We start from the raw sequence: 13555 nt of genomic DNA, 5'->3' as shown, positions 1-13555 counted from the left end.
AAACTTATTTTCGTATGATAGAAAGATAGGGTCCCAAAGTACTCAAAAAGCCCTCAAGAAGTGTATACATTTGTAATTATATGGTCTAAGTTCTGGCATCATAAGTGTATTTCTCTGATAGGATTATGCTCATATGCAAGAATACTCTATGGTAGTTCATTTACCAAAACAGGCCATATTGAGGGTGTGGGTGAATATTTAGTCCAGGTATTTGTCTATGTGGACTTGAAAATAGTATCCATGGGGAGGCAGGTCAAAATCCTACCAAGTTTACACAAGAGCAATGGCAGGGTTCTTCAGCCAAAACTTCACCTTGAATAAGTATAAATCATACAATGTAAGAAAGAGAAATACAGCTCTAAGTTAAACAATTCTATAAATATTCTCTGTGCACCCATACTGTATTTACAGTTACATATAGAATCATACATCAGGTTACTATCCTCTTGAAACTGACAACCTCATAGAAAACTTTCATTGTGCTTATTCAACAAATGTATATTGAGCCCATAGATACTAAATGACCGTTGGGGCACTGGATGTAGGGGATGCAACAATGAACAAGGTAACCCTTGTCCCTACCCTTGTCGAGATCATGGAGTAGCACTACAAGAATGCAGACAGTTGCAATATGGAGTGGTGAGGGCTAACGATTATAGAGTGTCTGGAGAAGCACCTACATCAGACCTGGGGCTAGGGGAGAAGGCAAGCTTACTAGAGACTTCCTCTAAGAAAATGTAACCTTGATAAAGACCTAAAGGATAGGTAGGAATAAGAAGAGCTTTTGGTAGGACAGAGCACTAGCAATTAGAGAGAGCACAAGGGGTATTTGATAAATCAGAGAACTCAGTGGGCCCAATGAGCAAGAAAAGGATAACAAGAAGTAAGACAGGAGAAATTAACAGGGACAAGCAGACAGGGCCTTGTGGGCCAGCATGACGTGTTTGACTCTGAGAAATAAAGTCTCATAAAGGATTTTCAGCAGGTGCATGTCTTATTTAGATTTGCAACTTAGCACAATTGTTTTGATTACAAAATGGAAAATAGGTTGGGAGAGTTAAGACAGGTTTTAGAGAGTTCATGTTAATCATGCCACTGTTTAATAGCTTTCCTGGACCAAGATGCAGAGGGAACATTCAGTTTTTCTTATTTGGAAAAAAAAAAAAAAAAAGGTACACAATGGATCATAATATTTAATTTTCTGATAAAGTCAAGCTGTCCCACTCACAAATAGAGAGATTCATCTAATCTTTAAAATCACACCAGAACTGCCCAGAGGTAAAATTCCTTGCTTTGCAATGAGGTGTTTCTTCTCCAATTTATTAATGACCCAGCCCTTCCTACCTCTTCCATCTTCACCTCCTATTAACCACATCCTTTTACATCTCTCTGCTTTCACCATCTCTTTGGGACTCCAGAATTCTCTTAAATCAGACAAGAACCATCAGTCTACTCAGCAAATACATTTTTTTTCAGATAGCATTTACTACCCTAGGCATAAACTCTCTACATTCTTTTTCCCTTCTTGAAAGTCTGTCAGGCATCTGAAAATTTTTAGGTTCGATATAGATTCTTAATCTCCTCTTTCAGAACCTGCTCCTCCCTGCTGCTCCCTATAGCAGTTATTGGTACCACCATTTATCCAGTGACTTAAGCATGTACAGGTTATCATTGATTTCTTTATTGTCTTCATGATAAAAAAAAATTTATTCCTGCATGAGGGATGTTTTGGCCTGCTGCTCTGATGCCTGAATTTTTCTTCCAACCAATCTTCATAGGCAGCCACATAGGGCTCAGCTAACAACACCTCCTCAGAGAAGATTTTCCTTACTACATTATCTGTAATAGCTCCCAGGAATAACTTTACTTTAATCTGCTGCATAACAACTAACTACATTTTATTTGTTTGTTCATTTGATTATTTCTTATGTGTCTTTTTTGCCACAATGTAATTTTGTCTATGATTCTCACCAACTTATCTACATTGTTTATAATGATGCCTAGAAAATAGAAGCTACTCAATAACTACTTGTTGAATAAATAAATCACAAGTTAAGATAACCGGGTAGTCTTAACTCAGTGGATTAGTGGAAAGGGCAGTAGAGGAGACATCAGTTTGTGACCTTCTTTTGCTGTGTGACCTTGGGAAAATTTCAGGCGTGCAACACCTTTGTGTTTCACTGTTCTCCCCTTTTGTTTGGGAAGAACAGAACTCAATACATTTTGAAACATTTCGTGTTTTTTTGTATCATAATGTTGTATAAGCCAAATGTTATAGAAAGTTGATAATTAACTTTACCACTTAAGTTTTATTAATCTTAGAGTAAATTTAACTGTGGACTTAAGTACAATTTTGCATGACAGTATTTTTCATATTATTAATGAGTAATAGACCATGATTCAGCATACTTCATATATATTTTGAAGATTAAAATGCTTTAATGTTTTTTAGTGGAATAGACAGTCTTATTAGTGACATTTTCAATTGTATGAGATTAGAGCTTTTTGGGAAAAAAAAAGAACTATGTTAACCACGTGTCAGTCCTTAACACAAGCCTGGCATGTAGTAAGTACTCAATAAATTATGGTTGCATGAAAATCTAAGGTACACTAAAGCAGTGTGTAAATAAATATATGTGTGTAGATTAGCTACATATTTTAGAATTATTTTCATTTAGATTAGAGCCAGGCAGTTGTACATTGTTAAAATTTCCTATATGTTTTCTAATCCATTCTATGTTGAAGTACATTATTCTTCAGTTTAATTGTCCATATTGATATTTGCACAACAGAATAGTAACACTTCAGCTCATCAGAATGTCTTGTAGCCTCAATCATTACCCAAAGGCTTTGTAATATATAACAATCTATTTTACATTAGCAAACACAGCCCACAGAACATATGGCAAAACACTGCTTTTACAAGATAGAGTCACAGTTTAGCCATCAAACAGATTTCACAGGCTGGTTAACAAAAATCAGCTGTCAGGCTATCTAATACAAAGTCTAAAAATATTCCATTAAATCCCCTATGTCATTTTAGTGGGGAAATGGAGCTCACTGAGAATAAATGTTGAGAAGCAGGGCAAAACAAGGTAAACAAATGTGTTTCAGCCCCACCTTCCTCTGCTGGTTCTGCAGGTTTCTTCCCACATCCTGTCTGCCCTGCCCCTTCTTTATCTATATCCTATGAGCACCTGGTACACTAAGGGTTTGCCAAGAGAGGAAACACACAAAAACATTTGGGGCATCCTGGTTATCCCTTCCAAAAGATCTGAAATCAAAATAAGGAAATAAACACATTATAATTAAAAACTGGGATGGTGGGTGGGTGGCAAATGCACCCTGCATACACTGATGAGCTGGAAATGGCCATGTGAGAATAAGCAATAAAAGATGATAAAATTGAAGCAAGAAATGAAGCATATCAGCATCCACTTTTCAGAAATTTAGAAGATTTTTGCCTCTTTTCATTTTTACATTGAGCATCGGTCTTAATTCCATTGACCTAAACTGGGAAGCAGAGATACTTTTTCACACTTATAGTAAGTGCATTTCATAGGTTCCTCCAATGGCAGTTCCCTTCCAACCCGCCCACCCCCTCCTCCCTTGCAGTGAATTTGAAACCATTTTTTTTATATATCTGGAGTGGGTAGAGAAGGCAAACTCTGTGTAATTAATCTAAAAACATGCTGACTAAATTATCTGGTTTCTAAATAACAGAAGAAAAATAGACATCTAGGAGTGTTTGTAATGCTATTATTTGGGTACACCTTTGACCATCTACTCAATCACCTTTTTATTATTTCAGTAAAAGATAATTAAAATATGTTTACCTGAGTAATAATCCATGCTCTTTTGATAAAGATGAATACATCAGAGTAGGTATGTAATTAACTGGTCAGCCACTTTCTCTAGTCTAACTTAAAAAGTAATCAAATGGTAAGAACAGGGTTAAGCTAACTTCTCAGGCTGTGAATGTCATCCCACTTGCAGTACAGGCAAATCTATTTGTCGAACACACAGCTGTGTGATCTGATGTTATTAGAAGTTCAGTAGCTAATAACTTCAGTGATTCTTAAGTCTGTTTTTTTATTATACAACAGTGAGCTTTAGCAGAATCTCACGTAAATGGAAGTGAGTTTCCAAAAGCCCACTGAGCTGGTATTAGAATCAGAATATGGAGCATCACCTGTTTAGATATTTTTAATTAATATATGGTCACCATATAAATAGAACAAAAGGTCTTGATGGGTATTTTATCCCTGCCTGGACTCAAGATTGTAGTTTTATCTCATGTAATTCTGCCTCTGGTTTTGAAATAAGGAACAACAGTGGACACTGACATTCAAGGATTTGGTTAAGAAACCTGGTCCTCTGTGCTCCCAGAAAACACTGAGCTTTTTCACGTTTCTCATTTGAGTTGGCATTAGAATTTAAGTTTCTTGTTAAGTCAATTCAGAGTCCATGTTGTCATGAATACAGCTGGTCTCTAACTGTTGAGCTTGGTACTCACTCATGTGTGACAGTTTTCTTTCTCTCCTATGTGAGGCCTCAGGAGACTCTAAGGCTGAGACTGGGCTATCTTTTTCTCTTCCTCATACAACATACCCACTTTTCCAGCTAATTGTTTTAGTAGCTAATTAGTTTTGGTGAGCTTAAGGGATCTGGTGAACAGATCCCCTGCAGTAGCACCAGAATAGTAAAAGAGAAACTCTCAGCTTACATACCTACAAAATATAATGTTTAGGATTAGTGTATCAGTTACCTATTATGATACAATGAATTATCCCAAAATATAGTGGCTTGCAACATACATAAGTAGCTGTTGTTGTTGAATGTTTGGTGGGCTGAAGGACTGCTTTCCTAAGTGCCATGCTCCTATGGCTGTTGAGTAGTTGCAGGCTGTCTGCAGGAGACCTCAGTTGTTCTCAGCATGGACCTCTCCACGAACTCCTTAACCATCTCCAAGACACACCTGCTAGCTTTTCCCAAAGGAGCAATGCAAGAGAAAAGGCAGAAGCTGCCATCTTTATTATCTATGCTGTGAAGCCACACTCAGTCACTTCGACAATATCTCATTTGTTGCACAGTTCAGCTTGTTCAGTGTGGGAGACAGTGGGAGGATATGAACTCCAAGAGTCAAGGATAACTGGTATCATCTTGAAGGCTGGCTAGCACAGTTATTAGCTTCCTCTCTGATCATTTCTTTATAACATTGGCATATTCTTATTTTAGGACAGGTCTTTGTGATGATTTTAAACAAAATTAATTGTCATTGTTGATACAATCATTTTTTTTCCTTCCACTTTATTTCTCTCAGCCCTTCCCATAACAACAAGAAAATGAGGTGAGCAAGCAACGACTCTAAATTTTATACAAACAAATTCCTGTCGAGGATGCTAAGGCTCTTGTTAGGCCTCTCTATTTTTTCTAGCCAAGCTCCTCTGGGAAGGGAAGTCTGGTTCACTGAAAAGAAATTAACCAGACACCCTCAGGAAAGGCATTCATAGATCTCTTGCGTTCTCCTCATTTCAGAACAGTGTTTTTCAACACTAGCTGCACATTAGAATCACCAGGGATACAGCCTTGGCCTTTTAAAACTTGCCCAGATTTTTAATCTTATTTAGCAATTGCCTATTTAGCACTTACTAGATACTGGTTTAAATGATGATGTACAAGTATTAACTTATTTGATTGCCACAACAAGCCTATGAAATAAATACTATCATTGTCCCCATTTTAGAAGGTTTATTTTGTCCGAAATCATATTTTAGTGATTTCAGCAATTGAATGGAAGAGCCAAGATTCCTGGTGGTTCTAGTATGTATTCATACTAGATTGATGTATTCATTATTGAGTACCACTGTTCATGGAGTTAATTAAATTTTGGAAGCATTCTTTGAGAATCTGACAAAATATATTGAGTGTATTACTAGAAAAATGCTAAATAGCCTATACATCAAAACTCTGCATATATTCTCTCAAGGATATGTGTACAGATGGCCCAATGGTAGGCTTCTTCCCAGGATCCATGAACTGCAAATCCAAAACTTCTGCTTGCTAGAGCAGTGACTCTCCCTGGACCAGCAGCATCAGCTGGGCAGTTGGTGGAAATGCAAATTCTCAGGCTGCACAGACATTCTGGGAATAGGACCCAGCAATTTCTGTTTTAACAAGACTTCCAGTTGCATCTAATGTGCACCAAAGTTGAGAACCATTGCTCTAGAAAACTGCTGTGTCGAAGCAGATGATTTAACTAGCAAATGAACCCATTTTCGTGGTTCTATGCAGACATCTCATTGTTCTTGGCTCATCCTTATGCAAGTAAAAACTATTTTCTATTAAAACTTGGTTTATTTGATAAAAATGATCACCAAGAGAAAATTAATTATGAATATTCATTTATTTTTTCATTAATACTAACAGTTATATGTCCTGTGTTCAAGGAATTCCCAGAATGCTTGCTCTCTGCCAGGTATTATGCAAGCAAGGCTCAATGCAACACAACAAAGATGATCCCTGCCTTGAGAAACTTTGTATGTAACAATAAGCAAACAATTACATAAATAAACTTAAAATTACAAGATTTAATCAGTGATATAGATGAAAAGCATGTCCATTAGACATCTCTAACTTACACGTTTTAAATAAACCTAGAAGTACAACCTTCTCACCCAAATCCTATTCTTCTCTTGGCCTTTTTTAATTACAGTAAAATTACCATATGTGGATTATCAGACATTATCTTAAATTCCTTTATTTCTCTTACTTTACCACCGTTTCCAGACACTGGACATAGACAAATCTATAAATAGTTACCTGTTCTACCTCCAAAGCATATTTGGCTCTCACCCTTCTCTCCATCTCTACTACCTCCAGCTAGTTCTAGCTGCAGACCTCCTTCACTTTGATACCTATAATAACGCTCTAAGTAGTTGGCACATTTCCATTCTTGCTATCTTGTGTTCCATTAGCTCATAAAATTCAGATTGACCTTCACACATTTAGATTACATCAAGATATTCTTTGATATATAGAAGTTTCCAAAGGCTTCCTCTTTCAATTGACCAAAATTCATTATTTTTACTATGGCTTATAATGTACCATGTAGTCTAGGCTCTACACATCCTTCCACCTTTACCTCATTCACTTTCCTCTCATTCATATCTAGCCATGTTGTTCTCATGACTCTTCCTTAACTGAGCCAAATGTGTTCCCATACCAGGGCATTCATATTTCCTTGCTTTTCTCTCTGTGAGGCTCTTTTCATTCTCTTTATAAATGGCTCATTTCCATTATTCAAGTCTCAGTTCATGATCACCTTCCTTCACAACCGGACCCTGACCCTTCACAACATTCCCACACATCTCCAGATCCTTTTTCTCCACCAGACATTTACTATATCTGAATCATATTATTTAGCCTGGCTATGTGTTTACTTCTTTATTACATTTTTTTTTCTGTTTTTGATGCTTTCTCCTTTTTCTGTTTTTACATGTTTTGGTCACAATTCAAAGCAAAAAGAAAATACACTTTTACAGTGATATAGTACACACATACATAAACACGCACACATGCACAAGCTTCGTGAAACATGAGTAACAAAACATCATGATAAAGATAAATTCTGAAATTTTATTTCTTCACAGGTGTGCATATACATTATATATATCTGTATATACACAAAGATATTACATATTTGTAATATACATATCATAGATATATATTGCATATAATTTCTGTGTATATATATGCATATATATATTTAAATTCTGTTCATAACCCTCTAAATTGATGTTATGACCCGCTGATGGGTTTAAGCTAACGGTTTAACAACATTGCTTTTAAAAATAAGCTTCATAAAGTCAGAAACTTTGTAATTTCATTTATAATTGAATATTCCTATTCAAAAAAATTAATTGATTAATTTAAAAATATATTATACCACCTTGCATGTCACAAAATATGTATTTTAGATATATTCAGATATATTTCTATGTTGATAAATTTGCCAATATAATATGGCATATAGATAATTTCCCCAACAATATTTGGAATTTGGCACAATTTGGGGCCTGTTTTGGGGTACCTACCTCTTTATTTCTAAATATTTATAAGGGAAATGTTATATTTATGCATACAAATGTTTTCTCTTCAAACAAATTAAGGTATTCCTGGAAAATGATCACATCTCTTGGGCAAGGTATTTGAATGGACCATTTGAATATGAAAATCTATATGAAGTTATTATTACCAGGAGGAAAAAATATAGTAAGAGTTCAATTAAGAAAATAAAGTTAATATTGGCTGAAAACAAGGGAATGCAGCTAACTTCATTTTGCATATGTCAGTTTCATAACGTGGTATGTTTTCACTTATGTGAAGTGTATCTTTAAGTTTTTATTTATTTTTTTTATCATTTTCCTGCTACTAGTTTTTCAGCCATGTACCATTTGGGAAAGGATAGGATAAAAAAAGAAAAAAAAAAGTGATGAAATCTTGCTTAGATTTTTCTTCCCTATTAGCAGTTTTTAGAATTTTTTTTTTTAAATTGTACTTTGGGCTCTGGGGTACATGTGCACATCCTGCATCCTGCAGGATTGTTGCATAGGTACATACATGCCATGGTGGTTTACTGTCTCCATCCTCCCTGCCCCCCACCATCGCCTACATCAGCCATTTCTCCCAGTGTTTACCCTCCCCATCCTTCCTGCCCGCCTCGCTCTCTCTCCTCTCCCCTCCCCTCCACACTCCTACCAATCCCTTTGAGTGTTGTTCTCTCCCCTGTACCCAAGTGTTCTCATTGTTCATCAACCACCTATGGGTGAAAACATGTGGTGTTTGGTTTTCTGTTCTTGTGTTAGTTTGCTGAAATGATGGTTTCTAGATTCATCCATGTCACTACAAAGGACATGAACTCATTGTTTTTTATGGCTGCATAGTATTCCATGGTATAGATGTGCCACATTTTCTTTGTCCAGTCTATCACCTTGGGTTGTTTCCAGGTCTTTGCTATCATAAACAGCATGGCAACAAATATACGTGTGCATGTGTCTTTATAATATAAGTATTTATAATCCTTTAGGTATATACCCAGTAATGGGATTGCTGAGTCAAATGGAATTTCTATTTCTAGATCCTCAAGGAATTGCCACACTGTCTTCCAAAATGGTTGTACTAATTTACACTCCCACCAACAGTATAAAAGTGTTCCTATTTCTCCACATCCTCTCCAGCATCTGTTATCTCCAGATTTTTTAATGATTGCCATTCTAACTGGCATGAGTTGATATCTCAGTGTGGTTTTGATTTGTATTTCTCTAATGACTGATAAGGATAAGCATTTTTTCATATGTTTGTTGGCTGCATATATTTCTTCTTTTTAAAAGTGTCTGTTCATATCCTTCGCCCACTTTTGAATGGGTTTGTTTGTTTTTCTTTTTCCTGTAAATCTGCTTTAGTTCTTTGTAGCTTCTGGATATTAGCCCTTTGTCAGATGAGTAGATTGCAAAAATTTTTTCCATTCTGTTGGTTGCCTGTTCATTACTCTAATGATAGTTTCTTTTGCTGTGCAGAAACTCTTTAGTTAATTAGATCCCATTTGTCTATTTGGGGTTTTGTTGCCATTGCTTTTGGTGTTTCAGTCATGAAGTCCTTGCCTGTGCCTATGTACTGAATGGTGTTGCCTAGGTTTTCTTCTCAGGTGTTTATGGTATTAGTTCTTATGTTGAAATCTTTATTCCATCTGTAGTTAATTTTGTATAAGGTGTAAGGAAGGGATCCAGTTTCAGCTTCCTGCATATGAGTAGCCAGTTTTCCCAACACCATTTATTAAACAAGGAATCCTTTCCCCATTGCTTGTTTTTGTTGGGTTTGTCAAAGATAAGGTGGTTGTAAATGTGTGGCATTGCTTCTGAGGCCTCTGTTCTGTTCCATTGTTCTATATCTCTGTTTTGGTACCAGTACCATGCCTATTTGATTACTGTAGCCTCATAGCATAGTTTGAAGTCAGGTAGCGTTATGCCTCCACTTTGTTCTTTTTGCTTAGAATTGTCTTGGCTATGCGAGCTCTCTTTTGGTTCCATATGAATTTTAAAGTGGTTTTTCCAGTTCTGTGAAGAAAGTCATTGGTAGCTTGATGGGGATAGCATTGAATCTGTAAATTACTTTGGACAGTATGGCCATTTTCACAATATTGATTCTTCCTAACCATAAATATGGAGTATTTTTTCACTTATTTACGTCCTCTCGTATTTCCTTTATCAGTGGTTTTAGTTCTCCTTGAAGGGATCTTTTACATCCTTTGTTAGCTGTATTCCTAGGTATTTTATTCTCTTTGTAGCAACTGTAAATGGGAGTTTGTTCATGATGTGGCTGTCTGTTTGTCTGTTGTTGGTGTATAGGAATGCTTGTGATTTCTGCACATTGATTTTGTATCCTGAGAGTTTGCCAAAGTTGCTTATCAGCTTAAGGAGTTTTGGACTCAGACAATGGGTTCTTGTAAATACAGAATCATGTCATCTGCAAATAGGGACAATTTGACTTCTTTTCACAATTGAAAGACCTTTATTTCTTTTTCTTGCCTGATTGCTCTGGCTAGAACTTCCAATACTATATTGAATAGGAGTGGTGAGAGAGGGCAGAACTGAAGGAGATAGAGATACAGAAAACCCTTCAAAAAATCAATAAATCCAGGAGCTATTTTTTTGAAAAGATCAACAAAATAGACAGCCTTCTAGCTAGACTAATAAAAAAGAAAAGAGAGAAGAATTGAATAAATGCAATAAAAAACGATAAAGAGGAGATCACCACCAATTCCTCAGAAATACAAACTACCATCAGAGATTACTACAAACAGCTCTATTCACATAAACCATTAAACTTGGGAGAAATGTATAAATTCCTGGACACTTGCACACTCCCAAGACTAAGGCAGGAAGAAGTTGAAGCCCTGAATAGACCAATTCAAGATCTGAAGTAGAGGCAGCAATTAATAGCCTACAAACCAAAAATAGTCCAGGTCTAGATGGGTTCACAGCCGAATTCTACCAGACATGCAAAGAGGAGCTGGTACCCTTCCTGTTGAAACTATTCCAAACAATACAAAAAGAGGGAATCCTCTCTAACTCTTTCTATGAGACCAACATCATCCTGATACCAAAATCTGGCAGAGACACAACTAAAAAAAAAGCTACAGGCCAATATCCATGATGAACATTGTTATAACAATCTTCAATAAAATACTGGCAAACCAAATCCAGCAGACCATCAAAAAGATTATTCACCACAGTCAGGTAGGCTTCATCCCAGGAATGCAAGGCTGGTTTGACATACCCAAGTATATAAACATAATCCACCACATAAACAGAACCAAAGACTTAAATCACATGATTTTCTCAGTAAATGCAGAGAAAGCCATCAACAAAATTCAACAGGCTTTTTGCTAAAAACTCTGAATAAACTAGGTATTGATGGAACGTATCTCAAAATAAAAAAAAAATCTATTTACAACAAACCCACAGCCAATATCATACTGAATGGGGAAAAACTAGAAGCATTCCCTTTAAAAACTAGCACTAGCTTTTTGAAATTTTTTTAAACATATAGTAAATTAAAGTAATTGTTAAAATTAGTTTAGAAAAGTTCAATTTAAAAAGGAAACAGAAATATTTACATGTGATGACCTTAGATATTCATTGCTGCCTTGCTACCTATGGTAGATAATAAAGAGGACTAAATTGTCTAGGAACAAATGAGCTTTATCTAAACTACTTGAACTTGAATTGTACAACTTGTAAATTTAGCTGTTTCCTCGTTAAATCAATCACAAGTCCAACAGTGCATGCAAATATGTAGATATAACCAACAAAAAATAGCTGTGAATATTTTTGCAATATTTTGGTCAAAAATTCTATGTCTTTGTTTGGAGACTGCTGATACTCAGCCAGTGAAAACGTTTTGGCAACAAAAGAAACTTTGTAAGGAGTTGGCATTTGGCATAAAATCAGCTTTCCAGAAACTTTCTCCTGATGAAGAGCTTAGAAAACCATGTTTTTTGTTTTGTTTTTATTTGGAAACCTTCCAAGGCAAGCTCTGAAGAAATGACTTCCTGTTGGTTCTCTTGGGCTGACTGTCAATTATACATGTTTGTTGTAATTGTGACATGGCTACAACTTGAAAAGAAGGGGAAGGGACTTGGCCAAAGCCCATTTGTGCTTTAGATCAAACCCTTTCAAGCATTATAGATAATATTCACATGTTTAGTATGCTATCAAAAAAATACCTGTGAATCATTTGTGGTGAGTAACTTCAGACACATATTAATCCTTTATCAAGGGGTTATTCAACTTGGCAAAAACAGTTGAATTAGGGGCAAGAAAATGGCATTTTTAGAAGCATAGTAGAAGAGGAAGATACAAGTTAGACCTGTTGACAGTCTGTTGGCTTGAAAGAACAGGAGCAGATTGGAGCATGGAGAACATCTTGGAAGAGAAAACAAAAATGTTTGTGGGGGGAAATGAATGTATTGTGCTGTGCTCTGTGCTGGTCACCCTCTCTGCATCTCCCCCAGAAACTTGAGTTCACTCTGCATTACTTGTCATTGAAAGGGTTATTTAGGAATCCTCCAAAATGCTGATCTTGATTTCAGAGTGTGTCCTGATGAGCCATGGCTGACAAGCTATGTATACAATGCTATGTGCTACATGGAACTCCAGGCCTTTCTGTCCTAGCAGGGACCACTTCAGCATGTGAAAGAGTATGAATGACATTAGGATGTAGTTTATTCATTTACAATAATAAATAAATTATTTGAAAACCTTAGCACCATCACTATAATTAGAAAAACATGATAATGGATAAAAACTCACAATTCACCATGTAGATGGTAGAGTTCAATGATACCATGACCCAAAATCACTGTGCTGGCTTATTGGAAAAATACAGAAGCAACAGTAAAAGATAAAAACTGGATCTGGGGTGGTGGGGTGGGGCTGCAAGTGAAGATTCTACAATGAAGGGAGCCAACCAGTAGTAAGTGGTTTGCAAATAGGAGAACTCACAGTACAGGTGAATGACAACCCGAGTTATGAGGCTGAGGAATTTTCATACTGTACTGCACATAAGAAAAACTTACATGGACAACCAGGCCTGAGAGATCTTACTAATAGACCCAAAGGTAAATGACATCTAGAATTAAGTGATTCCTTTCTCAATTATTTGAGTTCATCTTAGTGATACTATTCAAAGGAATTTATTCATCTCCTGAGAAGTTAGTCCAGAACAGTGGTCTTCACACTGCATCCTGTGGAACACTAAGTTAAAACTTCAGGGACTGCTTTAGTGATAACTAAGGTCCAGGGGAGAATGACTACTGGCAAGTTAATTTTTCCTCTATTTGACATAGTGTATTTATTAATCATCTCTGCAACAAATTATCCCCAAAGTTAGTGCATAAAACAGTGCAGTTGCAAATATGTCATTTTAGAGGCTTTTGTAGATCAGGATATGGGTTTCATTGGGCTAAATCAAGGTGTTGGCAGAAAGACTTTAT

At 36.2% G+C, this 13555-nt stretch overlaps 1 protein-coding gene across 1 annotated transcript in view; it reads left to right on the top strand.

The window, feature by feature from the left end:
- Window positions 1-13555, top strand: part of UNC13C (unc-13 homolog C) — a 586273-nt gene that overhangs the window by 379930 nt on the left and 192788 nt on the right. The gene's annotated exons all lie outside the window — the stretch shown is intronic.

The sequence above is a fragment of the Saimiri boliviensis genome, chromosome 2 (genome assembly GCF_048565385.1).
Source record: "Saimiri boliviensis isolate mSaiBol1 chromosome 2, mSaiBol1.pri, whole genome shotgun sequence".
NCBI classification, from domain to species: Eukaryota; Metazoa; Chordata; class Mammalia; order Primates; family Cebidae; genus Saimiri; species Saimiri boliviensis.
This window is presented reverse-complemented; position numbering and strand designations above follow the sequence as displayed.